The sequence below is a fragment of the Amblyraja radiata genome, chromosome 15 (genome assembly GCF_010909765.2).
Source record: "Amblyraja radiata isolate CabotCenter1 chromosome 15, sAmbRad1.1.pri, whole genome shotgun sequence".
Classification (NCBI taxonomy): domain Eukaryota; kingdom Metazoa; phylum Chordata; class Chondrichthyes; order Rajiformes; family Rajidae; genus Amblyraja; species Amblyraja radiata.
Window position 1 is genome coordinate 5,164,618 of NC_045970.1, and position 14,217 is coordinate 5,178,834.

Below are 14,217 nucleotides of genomic sequence, written 5' to 3' on the forward strand. Positions count from 1 at the left end.
ATGTAGATTAAGATTAGACTTGGCTACATTCAAATATGATGGTGGACCTTCAATGATGACAGATGATGCAATGTAATTCAGGTCCACCTCCAATTTTCTGGCACGCTTGGTTCAATAGCCTTTCGTGATTATCCGTTCTGTCAGCAGAAGTTACGGCCTCAAGTTGGCCGGTGAAGTTGGTTTGGGAACCGATCTGCTGGCTCTGGCTGGAGTTCCAGAGCCCTGGTCGCAGGTGGCAAATTTGATCTACCGTTTGGCCGCTGAAGTCGGCTATGGAAACGGATCTGCCGGTTCCAGCTGGGCCGGAGTTCTAGAGTCCCTGCCGCAGGCGGCAAATTCGATGAGGTAAAGATTGGCTGCCTTACCCCATCCTATGTGCCAGTTTTCCAGGGGGGGGGTTGGGGTTTGGCCAGGGCGTGGAGGTCGGACCACCGGTTGCTGGAAAATTGGTTATTATGTCCTGTTGAACCTTTGCTTTATGGTATGCAGTGCTGGGTGGATGGGGTGGGTTGGGTTAGTTGCTGTTAAGTTGAGCAAATGTGGATATTTATAACTATTTGTTGAAAAGGAATAATACAAGCATGTTTGAACATTTTCCTAAATTGATTCCTGAGAAATACCATGTATTGTAAGTTTATCAGAAAAGTTTCCGTTACATATGATATTTACATTAGAAACATATTTTTGCATTAATATGGGGATATTAATATTAATATGCTTTCTGCATTTAAACTGTTTAGAGTTTGGTATATTGTGGCAAATAAAACTGCAAAAACAAAAGTAAATGTATACATTTTTATCTTTGTAAAGGTGTTGTTTATTTTTTTTAAATTAAAGCTTACCTTCAAAATTAAATCCTATGTTCCTACTTCACTGTTGATAAACAAAATCCTGTATTGCTGAAAGAGTTCCAAGCCACACACATTTTGTATCTTTTGATGGCTATTTCAAAAATAGTTGAATTTGTTTAATTTGAAGAACGTGATTTATTTATTCTGGCATTTATTACTGCTGCGTAAATAAATATACAAATTCCATCCTGCCTCATTGAAACTGTAAATAAACATGGCCACGGTTGCTTTTTTTTAATTTTTAAAGAACAAAATTAATTAATTCAGTAAACTTTGTCTTACAAAGTAAGAGAGGTCCTAGAACTAATAAAAGATTATACCTATGCAGTCATATTATACTACCAATCACAACTACCACAGAAGGCTGGATATTTTCAGTGGATATTTTCAAGGCAGAGATAGATAGATTCTTGATTAGTGCGGGTGTCAGGAGTTATGGGGAGAAGGCAGGAGAATGGAGTTGAGAGGGAGAGATAGAACAGCCATGATTGAATGGCGAAGTAGACTTTTTTTCCCACTTGGTAGTAAATATGTAGAAATGTCTTCACCCATAACGGTTGTATCGTCAATGTAGGTTCGGGTATAATTTCTATTTTTCAGCTTTCTGAAACTTTTTTTAAAAGTAACTTGTTTTTAGAAATGTTTCATTTCAAATCATTGCCAGAAAAACATACTGTGATACACAGACAAAATTATTGAAACTGATAAAAATATCAATGTTTCAAATTTAAATAGATTGGTTACCCTATGTTGGCTGTTTCTCCAAACCTATGGGCAAGTAATGAGACTAGAATTTCAGTGCAGTTTTTAAGTGATGTGTTTGCAAGACATGATTGAAGAAGTTTTCAGAGTGTAAAACAGTAGCTTTCACCTACTTGTCAATGTATGAGATGCATCTATATACTGAACACAGAGTATGTGTAGTTGAAGATAGACACAAAAAGCTGGGGTAACTCAGCAGGTCAGACAGCATCTCTGGAGAAAAGGAATAGGTGACGTTTCGGGTCGAGACTCTTCCTCCGACTGAGAGATAGGGGAAAGGAAACGAGAAATAGACGATATAGAGAGATATAGAAAAAATGAGTGAAAGATATGCAAAAAAGTAATGATGATAAAGGAAACATTGTTAGCTGTGGCTTGGGGTGAAAACGAGTTATAGACAATGCGACTCAACAAGATAACTTTGAAGTTGGTACAACGACGGGTGACGGGTACAGGTGACATTGATTCATGGGCAATGCCCAACTGCTGTCTTTCCTGTGAAAGTGAATCATGGAAGTGTGAACCATGCACAAGTCTGAACAGTAGAGATTTGCCTTGTACCTGCACTATTTAAAGTTTGAAGATGTATGAGGTGTGTAGGTATGAACTGCAGATGGTGGTTTACATCGAAGATAGACACAAAAAGCTGGAGTAACTCAGCGGGACAGGAAGCATCTCTGGAGAGATGGAATGAGTGACGTTTTGGGCTTGAGACCCTTCTTCAGGGGTTGTGGGGGGTGGGGGGGAGGGGTGTGGGGGGTGGGGGTGTGTGGGCGGGAGGGTTGTGGATGGAGGGGTGTGTGGGCGGGGGGGTTGTGGGGGGAGAGAGGTGTGTGGTCGGGGGGGGGGGAGGGAGGGAGAGAGCTTGGAGAAAAGACGCGAGAAGGGCCATGGAGGAGAGGAGTGGAGGGGGGGCAGGAGCCGGCGAGGGGGACCAGAGGGGAAGGGGCTGGAGCTGGCTGTGCGATGGGGACTCACAGCGGTCGCTGGTCGTTCTCCTCCGCCGGGATCAGAGTCTCCGCTTTCCGTTCGGCGACATCTCCGACTCCGCGCCGCGCAGCTTCCGGTCCGTCTGAAAAATGTGTCCAGTTGGAGACCTCTGCCAGCCATCCACAGCCTCCCTCAGCTCCAGTAAAAACGCGATGGCGCAGGAAGGGGCGGACCGTCTCGTGGAGTGATAGGAGAAGAGACCAATCCCAATAGTGTGACTGCCAGGAGAGGAGATCAGTCTGCGCATGCGCAGTTTTTAAGATTTTTAAAACCTTGCTAACTTTTATAATATACCACCGATCGTAACAAAACTTGTTGCACTCGCAGCACACGAGAACGGTGAGTGAGTTGCTGAAAAATGGTAGCGCTATCGTGTACTGTTTTGCGCAAATAGAAAAAGCACGCAAACCGGAAGAGCTCAAGATCAGAGTTTTAGCTATGTATAGATAGATAACGTAAATAAATTAATTGTTTGGCGTTCCCGAGTGTCTGGTTGAGATTCTCGTTCACTTGCCGCCTTATGTTCTTTCATCTCTATCTCTAGATACTCTGTATTCCCTTTTCCCTTATACTGTGAGCTATCGCTACTGTCCAGTGCTGACATGGTCATGGTGTTTGTTCTCCAACTGGAAGGAAACAATCCCGAGGCTTACTGCCAAATACATTGAAAGGCAAGGAAAGCTGTCACTTGGGGTACTTCAGCATCTACCTGGGTGCTTCTACACCAGGCAGATTTTCAAACACAACATCTTCACTTGAAAATTTATCTTCCTCTTTCATGTGTAGGAAAGAACTGTAGATGTTGGTTTAAATCGAAGTTAGACACAAAATGCTGGAGTAACTTAGCAGGCGGGACAGGCAGCATCTCTGGAGAGAAGGAATGGGTGACGTTTCAGGTCGAGACCCTTCTTCAGTATCAGTCTGAAGAAGGGTCTCGACTCGAAACTCCAGCATTTTGTGTCTACCTTCCTCTTTCATACTTGCTCAGGCATAAAACCATAAAACATTGACTAATCCTCTTTTTCTCCTTGGGTAATCCATCGGGTTCTGTGGGTTTCTGTGGAAAATAGCCGAGGAGTTAGTCCTATGTGAAATGTGGGGCGGCACGGTGGTGCAGAGGTAGAGTTGCTGCCTTACATCGCCAGAGACCAGGGTTCGATCCTGACTACGGGTTTTTGTCTGTACGGAGTTTGTACATTTCTTCTCACGACTTGGGTGCTCTGGTCTACTCCCACACTCCAAAGAAGTACAGGTTTTTAGGTTAATTGGGTTTATTAAAATTGTAAATTGTCCCTAGCATTTGTAGGATAGTGTTAGTGTGCAGGGATCGCTAGTCAGCGCGGACTCGGTAGGCCGAATGTTTCCATGTTGTATCTCTAAACTAAACTGGATTAGACATAACTTAACAGAATCTTCAGTGGTCTCCAATTTACTACAGGCCCTGTGGCAGCCTAACCTAGAGTATCAACTGTACCTCCTCCAACCAATAGTCTATTAGGACGGAAGTATTATCCTACAGTCTGTTGCTACGGTCAGCAATCAGCAATTTCAAGCCATCTTTCCACTTGAGAGGGGAATGAGTTAAAATATTGTAAAACCTATGTTTTATTTCTGCATATATGCAGGACTTTTCAGAAAGCTTTTGATAAGGTGCCACCCGTGAGGCTGCTAAAGAAGTTGAGAGCCTATGGTATCAGAGGGGAAGATACTAGCAGGTTGGTTGAATGGCAGAATGCAAAGCCTGGCAAATAAAGGGGGGTTTTAACTACTGGTTGGCTGCCAGTGACTAGCGGAGTTCCGCATGGGGTCGGTGCTGGGGCCGCTACTCTTCACATTGTCTATCAATGATTTGGATGAGGGAATGTGGCTTTGTGGCCAAGTTTGCAGATGATACAAAGATAGGTGGAGGGGCAGGTGGTGTAGAGAAAGCAGGGACTCTGCAGAAAGACTTGGACTAGTTGGGAGAGTGGGCAAAGAAGTGGCAGATGGATTACAGCAAAGTGTGTTCATGCATTTTGGTAGTAGGAATAAAGACCTAGACTATTTTCTAAATGGGGAGAGTTGCTAAGGCGTGTGCGGACGTGGCACCGATGGACGAGAGGCAGAAGCAAAGATGTCGAAGCCAAAGAACCGAATGGAAACGAGGCCGAAACGGCAATAAACCGAAAGATTACGAAGACGAAACGCCAACTAACTGAAAGGATGGGAGGCATAAATGCAAACTAACAGAAAGGGCGGGATGCCTAAAACCCAAGGAGCCAAAAAGCTGCGTCGCCTAAAAGCAAACTTACCGAATGGCCGCTCTGTCAAAACACCACCTACCCGAAAGGCGGCGTCGCCTACAAGCCGAAGGACCGACTGCCGCTCAACAGAAAGGTCCAATAACGGACATGACGTTGCCGGGGGGCGGGACTTGTCAGCGATTGGTCCAGACCCCCGCGTCCATCACATCACTGTGAAGGCATGAACATTGTCCCAAACCTCCGCTCCACCCGACCTGCAGCCCGCGGAGGGTGGACGTGGGAGAGTGGGGGCTGTCCCGAGTGATGCACACCTTCGGCCGCTTTCAACTTGGTGCTTGGGTTCAGATTGCCCAGTCACCTATGGCTTGTGTGAGAAAATGAACCCCGCACTCCCGTCTCCCCTCTTCTCTCTCTCCCCTTCTCTCTCTCCCTTCTCTCTCTACCTTCTATCTCCTTCTCTCTCTCCCCTCTTCTCTCTCCCCCTCTCACTCCCCTCTTCTCTTTCTCCTCCGCTCTCTCCACTCTTCTCTCTTCCTCTCTCTCTTCCCCTCCTCTCTCCCCCTCCTCTCTCTCCCCTCCTCTCTCTCCCCCTCCTCTCTCTCCCCCTCCTCTCTCTCCCCTTCTATCTCTCCCCTTCTCTTCCCCTTATCTCTCTCCTCCGTCTCCACCCGGGGGAGCGTCCCTCAGTCACTGACCGCAATGCACCGCCATCGGACCCCAACCTCCACACCGGGTGATTCACCCCGGCCGCAGGGACAGACGGTTTATTTATTACCGTCTCGGTGCTTGCGGAACGCACCCAAGCTCCCACGCACAAAACAGGCAGCATCTCTGGAGAGAAGGAATGGGTGACGTTTCGTGCCGAGACCATTCTTCAGAGTGCATCTGAAAGGTCTCGACCCGAAACGCCACCCATTCCTTCCCTCCAGAGATGCTGCCCGGTGAGACTGCTGTCACACAGTGACCCAGCCGGTGAGGCTGCTGTCACACAGTGACCCGGCCATTGAGGCTGCTGTCACACAGTGACCCAGCCGGTGGGACAATGTTCATGCCTTCACAGTGATGTGATGGTCACGGAGGTCTGGACCAATCGCTGACAAGTCCCGTCCCCCGGCAACGTCAAGTCCGTTATTGGACGTTTCTGTTGAGCGACAGTCGGTCCTTTGGCCTGTAGGCGACGCTGCCTTTCGGGTAGGTAGCGTTTAGGCGTCCTGCTGTTTCGGTTAGTTTGCATTTAGGCATCCCATCCTTTCGGTTAGTAGGCGTTTCGTCTTCGGACTCTTTCGGTTTATTGGTGTTTCGGCCTCGTTTCCATTCGGTTCTTTGGCTTCGACTTCTTTGCTTCGGCTTCTTGTCTGTCGGCGTCACGTCCGGGTACTGTGCTAAGGAACTTAGGAGTGCAGGTGCAGGATTCCCAAAAAGTTAACTTGGAAGTTGAATTGGTAGTAAGGAAGACAAATGCAATGCTAGCAAGGTCTGACACCAATGTCAAGATGACAAACTGCCACTAGCTTTGTTATTTTTTAGAAACCTCAATTGTTGCTAAAGTTTTGAAAAAGTCCTTTAACTTTTCAATTCATTTTTGCTTTTCAGTTGACTGAATGTTTCTGATGCGTATTTAAAAATTGTGTACACAGACCCTGTATGGACTGCATACCTTTCTCAAACTATGTCACATATGCAGATAAGATCTTAAAGGGTAAAACGTTGGCAATGGTAAAAAATGATTGCGAGATGGATCTGCAATCCGTTATACACAGATACCAATTAGCCTCTCTGAAGTAAATTCAAAGAACAAATTGTAGGAGAGTACCCTGAGTCTGTATTGCAAATATTTGCAATCCCATCAAAGTTGTTTTTTACTGCTATGTTCAATGGTCAGACTATATTACAGGTTAAATACATTAGTAATATTATCAATGAGCACAGACAGCAGCATTTATGTTAAATTTAGCTTTGTTATTATGTTTTATTTGTTGCAACTTTATTTTGATGTAAAGAAATTTCAGTCTCCACGGTGTTGTGAAATTTTGTTTTTATTGGGTCACCCTCTTTTTATTCTTCATGATATATTAAGCAGATTGGTTATTCAGGATTTTTTGTATTCATCGGTCATCAGTATTTTCTTTCAATTGATTACTTTCTCATCATTATCCACAGGGTAAAATGTTCAACCATTTAGTTTTGATTTCTGGGTGGCTTATTTTCAATCAGCCAGCAGAATAGTGACAGCAGAAATGTTTAATGAACAAGTGCCACATAACATGCAATGTACTACGAGTGTGCTTTTCTGAATACGGTTATCTAATTAGCTTGGATTGCTGCTGAAGTGCTGGCTTCATCCATACATTTCTGAACAGTGGAGAGCTACCAACTGTGCTAAGCTGATGTCTCCATTAAAGGAAATGTTGATTTTCTGTAAACAATTCAAATTGGCTCTTACTAAAGGCCATTGCAGGGATTTTTTTATTTGAATGAGCAGATCGATTTAAAAAATATATATAATTTTCTATTAAATATAAATATCACCTTGATGATTCTGGAAAGTGTACACAGTTGCATCTAAGTTGAGGAATACTTTGAAATGAGCTTTAAATTCTTGTCTCTGCAGAGAGGATTTGTCCATGTGGAAGTTCTCTGAAGCCTGCAATAATATATTTATAATATATATACCGAAGGTCTCGACCCGAAACATCATCTATAGTGATGCTGCCTGTCCCGCTGAGTTACTCCAGTATTTTGGGTCTATCTTCGATTTAAACCAGCATCTGCAGTTCTTCCCTACACATAATATATTTACTAATAGGAATACAATGATCTATGACCTCTCTCCTCTGAGGATAAGAAATTGTAGTCTCATTTGATTGTGTGGGAACAAAGAAGTGGTTATGAGCATTACACATCCTACAGGATGCATAAACCCATATTGTTTTGTTCTGACTGCTGAGTTTTGGCCTTGATTTCCAGACTAGTTTAAGCTCAAAGGCCATGCTATAAACTGCAGGAAAAGTGGGAACAATGTAGAATTTTTTTTGTGATGGACTTATTCCAAGAAGACACATCTGTTCTATAAATTAATATATTGTGTGTACTTGGTAATTGAACTTGGCTAAATATATGTGACTCAGATGGGCACCACTGGACAATGTTGACATTTTTTGTTAGAAACCTGATTGGTGTTTTCAAGTTTCTGTATGGCCTTGCAGCATCACCCATATCCGCTCAACTGCAATCTTCCTCTTTCCACTGCAATCAAGGTGTATCTCTGCAATCCTTATAACCTCTGCACTCATCCAATTCTCTGTTCTGCAATGGATTTGGGCTTAATTTTTTTCTGCCCTTTTGATGTGCAACTCTAGTTAATCTATGTTGGGGGATCTTGAACAACGTTGGAAAGGATAGCACCTAAATTCAACCATTACAAAGCTGGTGAAGCCATGAAAATGGCACCAGCATTTCTTATGATGGGTACACAAAATTGCTGGGGAAACTCAGCGGGTGCAGCAGCATCTATGGAGCGAAGGAAATAGGCGACGTTTCGGGCCGAAACCCAATTGCTTGACCTCAATGAGTTATGAGCTTGGTACATCATATGTAATATTATACTGGACTTCAGATGGTGAACGTAGTCTACATCAGCGATATCTAGATCATGGGAATAGCCTAAATTCACAAAGAACAAAGATTAAAAAAAATTACTATTATCCTTCAGCATAATAATAATAATAATAATAATAATAATAATAATAATAATAATAATAATAATAATACATTTTATTTGTATAGTGCTTTTCAAGGACTCAAAGTCGCTTTACATGGTGAGTCAAGAACAAAACAAAATAGAGCAGTAAGACAGAGATGCAAAGGGGAGGGGGACATGGGACTAAGGGTATGCAGAGGTGAAGAGATGGGTATTGAGGCGGGACTGGAAGATGGTGAGGGACTCAGAAGTTCAGATCAATTGTGGGAGGGAGTTCCAGAGCCTGGGAGCTGCCCTGGAGAAGGCTCTGTCTCCAAAAGTGCAGAGGTTGGATTTCAGAATGGAGAGGAGACCGGCTGAAATGGATCTGAGGGACCGTGAGGGTTGGTAGGGGGAGAGGAGGTCAGTGAGATAAGGGGGGGCCAAGTGGTTGAGGGCTTTGTAGGTGAGGACCAGGATTTTGTAGATGATCCGGTGGGAAATGGGAAGCCAGTGAAGTTCTTTGAGGACTGGGGTGATGTGGTGCCAGGATTTGGTGTGGGTAATGTCGGGAGGCTGCATTCTGGACCAGTTGGAGTCGGTTGATGTTGCTGGAATTAATGCCAAAGAGAAGAGAGTTACAGTAGTCCAGTCGGGAGGAGATGAAGGCATGGATGAGTCTTTCAGCAGCGGGGGGTGTGAGAGAGGGTCTGATTTTGGCACCAGTATCTCCAGCTGTGCTAAAGTGACAGCATCTGCCAGCTGTATGATCCTATTGATTCAACCAACCAGGCTGCATTTGGAGTATTGTGTTCAATTTGGCCACCCTGCTATATTTGGTCACCCTACTATCTATACATAACTGAAGCCCCGATCTTGTTATCTTCCGGTTTGCGCGGCCATTCTTTTTGTGCAAAAATGGTAGGCGATAGCGCTACGATATTCCGACAGCTTTTTTACTCACCATTCTCCTGTGCTGCGATTGCACCAAATTTCGTTCTGATCGGTGGTCTAATGTAAAAGTTAGCGAGGTTTAAAAAATCGTAAAAACCACGCGTGTGCGCAGATCGATCTCCTCTCCTGCCGTTCAGCGCCCCGTGGATTGGTCTTTTCTCCTGTCACTCCGCCCCTTCCTGTACCATCATGTCTTTACTGGAGCTGAGGATGGCCGGCGGAGGTTTCCAACCTGACACAATTTTCGGAGGGACCTGAAACAGCCCGGCCCAACCCGGCGTTGAGTCGGAGATGTCGCCGATTTTGCCAAACGGAAAGCGGAGACTCTGATCTCGACGGTGGAGAACGACCAGCGATCAGCGACCGCTGTGAGTTCCCATCGCACCGTCAACTCCGGCCCATTCCCCTCTGGTCCCCCTCGCAGGTTCCTGCCCCAACAACCCCCGTCTTTTCTCCGAGCTCTCTCCCCCCCGCACCAGCCACACACCCCCTCCTCCCACAACACCCCCCCGCCCACACCCCACCCTTTCCCCCTACCCACAAACCCCCTCCCCCCACAACCCCCCCACCCACACACCCCCCTCGCCCCCACACACCCTTCCCCCCAAGAGGCGCAACAAGAAAGAATGGACTGAATAAATCTCATCTTTAACGTTTAAATTGTTGTTATATTTTAAGAGTTAATCACATTTTAAGCTTTAATAAATCCCTTTTCCACTTGGCGTGCCCGTTGGCTGCGGCTGCACAGTAATTCCTGCATGTTCTACGTCACAATGGGAAGCCATTGGGCGGGAATGGCTGCACGGCCAGAGAGCCGCGGAGAATGGAAGGGGTGGGGGTTGAGGGGGGAATGAGTGAGTGCAGGACGCTCCCCCCCACCCCCACCGGCCCCTGACTGCCCCCGCCTGAAACCGCCCCCTTCTAGGGCTGCAGGATGCTCTCCCCCCCCCCCCCTCCTCCACCGGCCCCTGACAGCCCCTCCTGAAGCCGTCCCCCTCCCCCTCCCGTCTGTAGGGCGCTCCCACCCCCACCGGCCCTCAACAGCCCCCGACTGAGGCCGTCCCCCTCCGCCAGCTGCAGGACGCACCCCCCCCCGGCCCCCGAAAGCCCCCGCTTGAAGCCGCCCCGCTCCCCTGGCTGCAGGATGCTCTCCCCCCCACCGGCCCCCGACAGCCCCCCGCCTGAAGCCGTCCCCTTCCCTAGGCTGCAGTACGCTCTCTCCCCTCCCGGTCTGCGCAGGGGAGGAGGGGGGATCAGGCGGCGTCACAATGGGAACCTGTCAGCCGCACCTGCGCAGTTAGGTGCTATAGGTGAGTGGCGGAATATTGCATTGGCGGAACAGGTAGCGTTGGGGGAACAGGTGAATGGTGGGATATTGCGTTGGAGAATGGGTTACGTTGGGGGACCAGGCCTCCCCTGTGACTGGGACCCAATGGGTCCCACGTAGTCTAGTAGTTGTTAAGGATGTTATTAAAGAGTGCAGATTCATGAGTATGTTCCCAGGGCTAGATGGACTGAGGTATAAGGAGAGGTTGGGCAGGCTAGGACTCTATTCTTTGCAGTGCAGGAGGCTGAGGGCTGATCTTATAGAGGTGTATAAAATCATGAGGGGATTAGATAGGGTGAATGCACTTTCCTTCGCTCCATAGATGCTGCTGCACCCGCTGAGTTTCTCCAGCTTTTTTGTGTACCCAACCTTATTCATCCCATTTACCCCTGGCAACTTTGATAGCACATAACAATGTTATTTCACTTATTTATGATCAACTAATGATGATCCAGAACCAAACACAGTCAGACAATGAGAAAATAATGTGTACAAATCCAGAATCAACAAATTTACCCCCTAGGTAGGTGAAATTTACCACAGGTTGGGAACCCTTGGTTTAAGGTGAGCAGGGCAAGAAAGGAACCTGAGGAGTATTTTTTTCCCCACACAGGGTGGTGGGCATATGGAATGAGCTGTCTGATAAGGTAGTTGAGGCAAGTACTATAAAACATTTAAAATACATTTGGACAGGTACATGATTAGGAAAGGTTTAGAGGGATATAGACGGAACAGTATTTTGTTTGTAAACCAGTTTCAGTACGGGCACCTCACGTTTTACATGGGGGTTGTGTGCAGCGATTCGTTCAACACATAAATTAAACATACGCGACCACGCCGCCAGCAGTAAATTTGAGAGCGTTATCCCAAAAATACCAGCGCGGAAATTGAATTTTGGTATTACTGGAACAAACATCTTATTTCAAAAACGCATAACTCAAACATGCGTAAAACATGGGGCGCCGCAGCTTGAAACTTCGTAGACCCGAGAGGCATTCAATTGCCTTGCTTCCATTGAAGCCATCTGCCGTCGAAACATGGCATCCAGAGATTTTGTAAGTTTACATATTGCTTTTATAAATTTGTTGTGAGAGCAATATCAGTGAGAGAATGGATATAATAGAACAGTTATTGAACTGATCACAAATGTTAAAGGAATACAAAGTGGTTTACATGAAACATAGAAAATAGGTGCAGGAGGAGGTCATTCGGCCTTTCGAGCCAGCACCGCCATTCATTATGATCATGGCTGATCGTCCCCCAATCAAGAACCCAAGCCTGCCTTCTCCCCATATCCCCTGATTCCACTAGAGCTTCCTAGAGCTCTATCTAACTTTCTCTTAAATCCATCCAGTGATTTGGCAGGGAATTCCACAAATTCACAACTCTCTGGGTGAAAACGTTTTTTCTCACCTAGTCTTAAATGGTCTCCCCTTTATTCTAAGACTGTGGCCCCTGGTTCTGGACTCGCCCAACATTGGGAACATATTTCCTGCATCTAGCTTGTCCAGTCCTTTTATAATTGTATATGTTTCTATAAGATCCCCCTCATCATTTCTAAACTCCAGTGAATACAAGCCTAGACTTTTTAATCTTTCCTCATATGACAGTCCCGCCATCCCAGCAATCTCGTGAACCTATGCTGCACTGCCTCAATCACAAGGATGTAGATGTAATAGATATACCTCAAATTTAGCTTTGAAGTGAATTAGCAAAGGTAAGATTCATGCAAAGGAAAGTGCAGCGAACTATGGCATAATATCAGTGATGGCCTGTCATGATAATATAACATTTATTATATCATCTATTGCAACTTAATAATTGTGATTCTGGAATATTTCAATTAACATATGTTCTGAAAGTCTTCTGTCATCATCTCTATGAACAAAATTCTATTGTAAATAAGACCATTAATTTGCCTGGGGAACTTTCATTTTTTAATGGTAGGATTTTCTATTTTTTCTGTGGCAAAAGGTATTCCAAACACACACTTAGGCTATGGTTTGCTGTTCTCTGGAATGAAACAAGCCCTAAATTCTCCACTTATAAATGGTTGGAAGTGAAGTGTTGAATGACTTTAGGAACATTTGTCACGAAGGATGTTAATGCAATGAACAAATAAAGAAATCATTGAAGATTGCACCATGAAAAATACAAGTCATAACAATTCTAAACATTGAACAAATTCATCACATTGTTTCTTTCTTTGAACATTTGTAGCGTCACATAAGAGAAGAACTATAATCATGATTGTGAAAACTGACTTTTTGTGAAGTTATTTTATATTAATGCTATAAATACTAAGATTACAAATGAAATAAAACTTTGCATTAACAATAATTTAATTTTCAGCAATGTAAAATGACATAAAATCCAGCAAAATGTGTAATTTTACAAAAGGAACTCTCAATACTTTTTTTAATTAGCTGGAACCTAATGTAAATTTGCACAGTCTCATTCGCCTGCTGGTATATACCGAAGATAGACACAAAATACTGTAGTGACTCATGCAACTAACTCCACTGTTGTATCCTTGTATCCCTTCACCTCCTATCACCTCTTCCCCAGCCAACAATGGGCCGTTAAGGCTACAACCTTCCTTGATCATCTGTTGCTGGTCCTGCTTTTTCTGGCTTTTTCTTAGCTCCCCTCTACGTTCAGTCTGACGAAGGTGCCCGACCTGAAACGCCACCCATCCTTTTGCTGCAGGGATGCTGCCTGACCCGCTGAGTTTTACTTTGGCGTCTTTGTGTCTATCTTCAGTCTCATTGACCTGTTGGGCACAGCTAATCTCATTTAAAAGATGCCCAGCTGGTAGTGTTTCCAAAAGTGTTCACATTAATGTGTATTAGTGCCACCAAGTATGGTATTCCAAAATTAAGCAGAAATCCCATCTGCTCTTTGCAAAGATTTTGCCAACTGTGATCTGACTTTGTCATTGGATTCCATAAGGCAACCAGGTGTGAACTTGGTTTATTATTAAAATGTTTTACCTAAAGCCCCTGTTCCACTTTCACGACCTAATTCACGACCTCTGCCGAGTTTGCCCTTGACTCATACTCGCAGCATGGTCGCCACGAGGTCGTAGCAGGTCGTAGCAGGTTGTGATGCTAGTCGTAAGTACTTGTGGCATAAAGTAGGACGCGCCGTTTTTTCTAGCCTGATAAAAAATGCCCATGAGTATAAAAAAGGTCGGCATGGAAAAAATCAATACTTTTTACTCGTAGGTAGGTCGTTGGTGGTCGTAGTAGGTCGTGATGCTAGTCATTGGTAGTTGTAGGTAGTCGTAGGTGGTCGGAGACAGTCAAAGGTAATAGCTCTGGGGTGAAAAAAAGGTCAGTAGAAAAAAAAGGTTATTTAAACAGCAGAAGGTCACTTCTGTCACTCCAAGGCACGTTCATTCATAGCTGG

At 45.0% G+C, this 14,217-nt stretch overlaps 1 protein-coding gene across 2 annotated transcripts in view; it reads left to right on the forward strand.

The window, feature by feature from the left end:
• pcgf5 (polycomb group ring finger 5) overlaps positions 1 to 14,217 on the forward strand; it is a 227,368-nt gene that overhangs the window by 42,114 nt on the left and 171,037 nt on the right. The gene's annotated exons all lie outside the window — the stretch shown is intronic.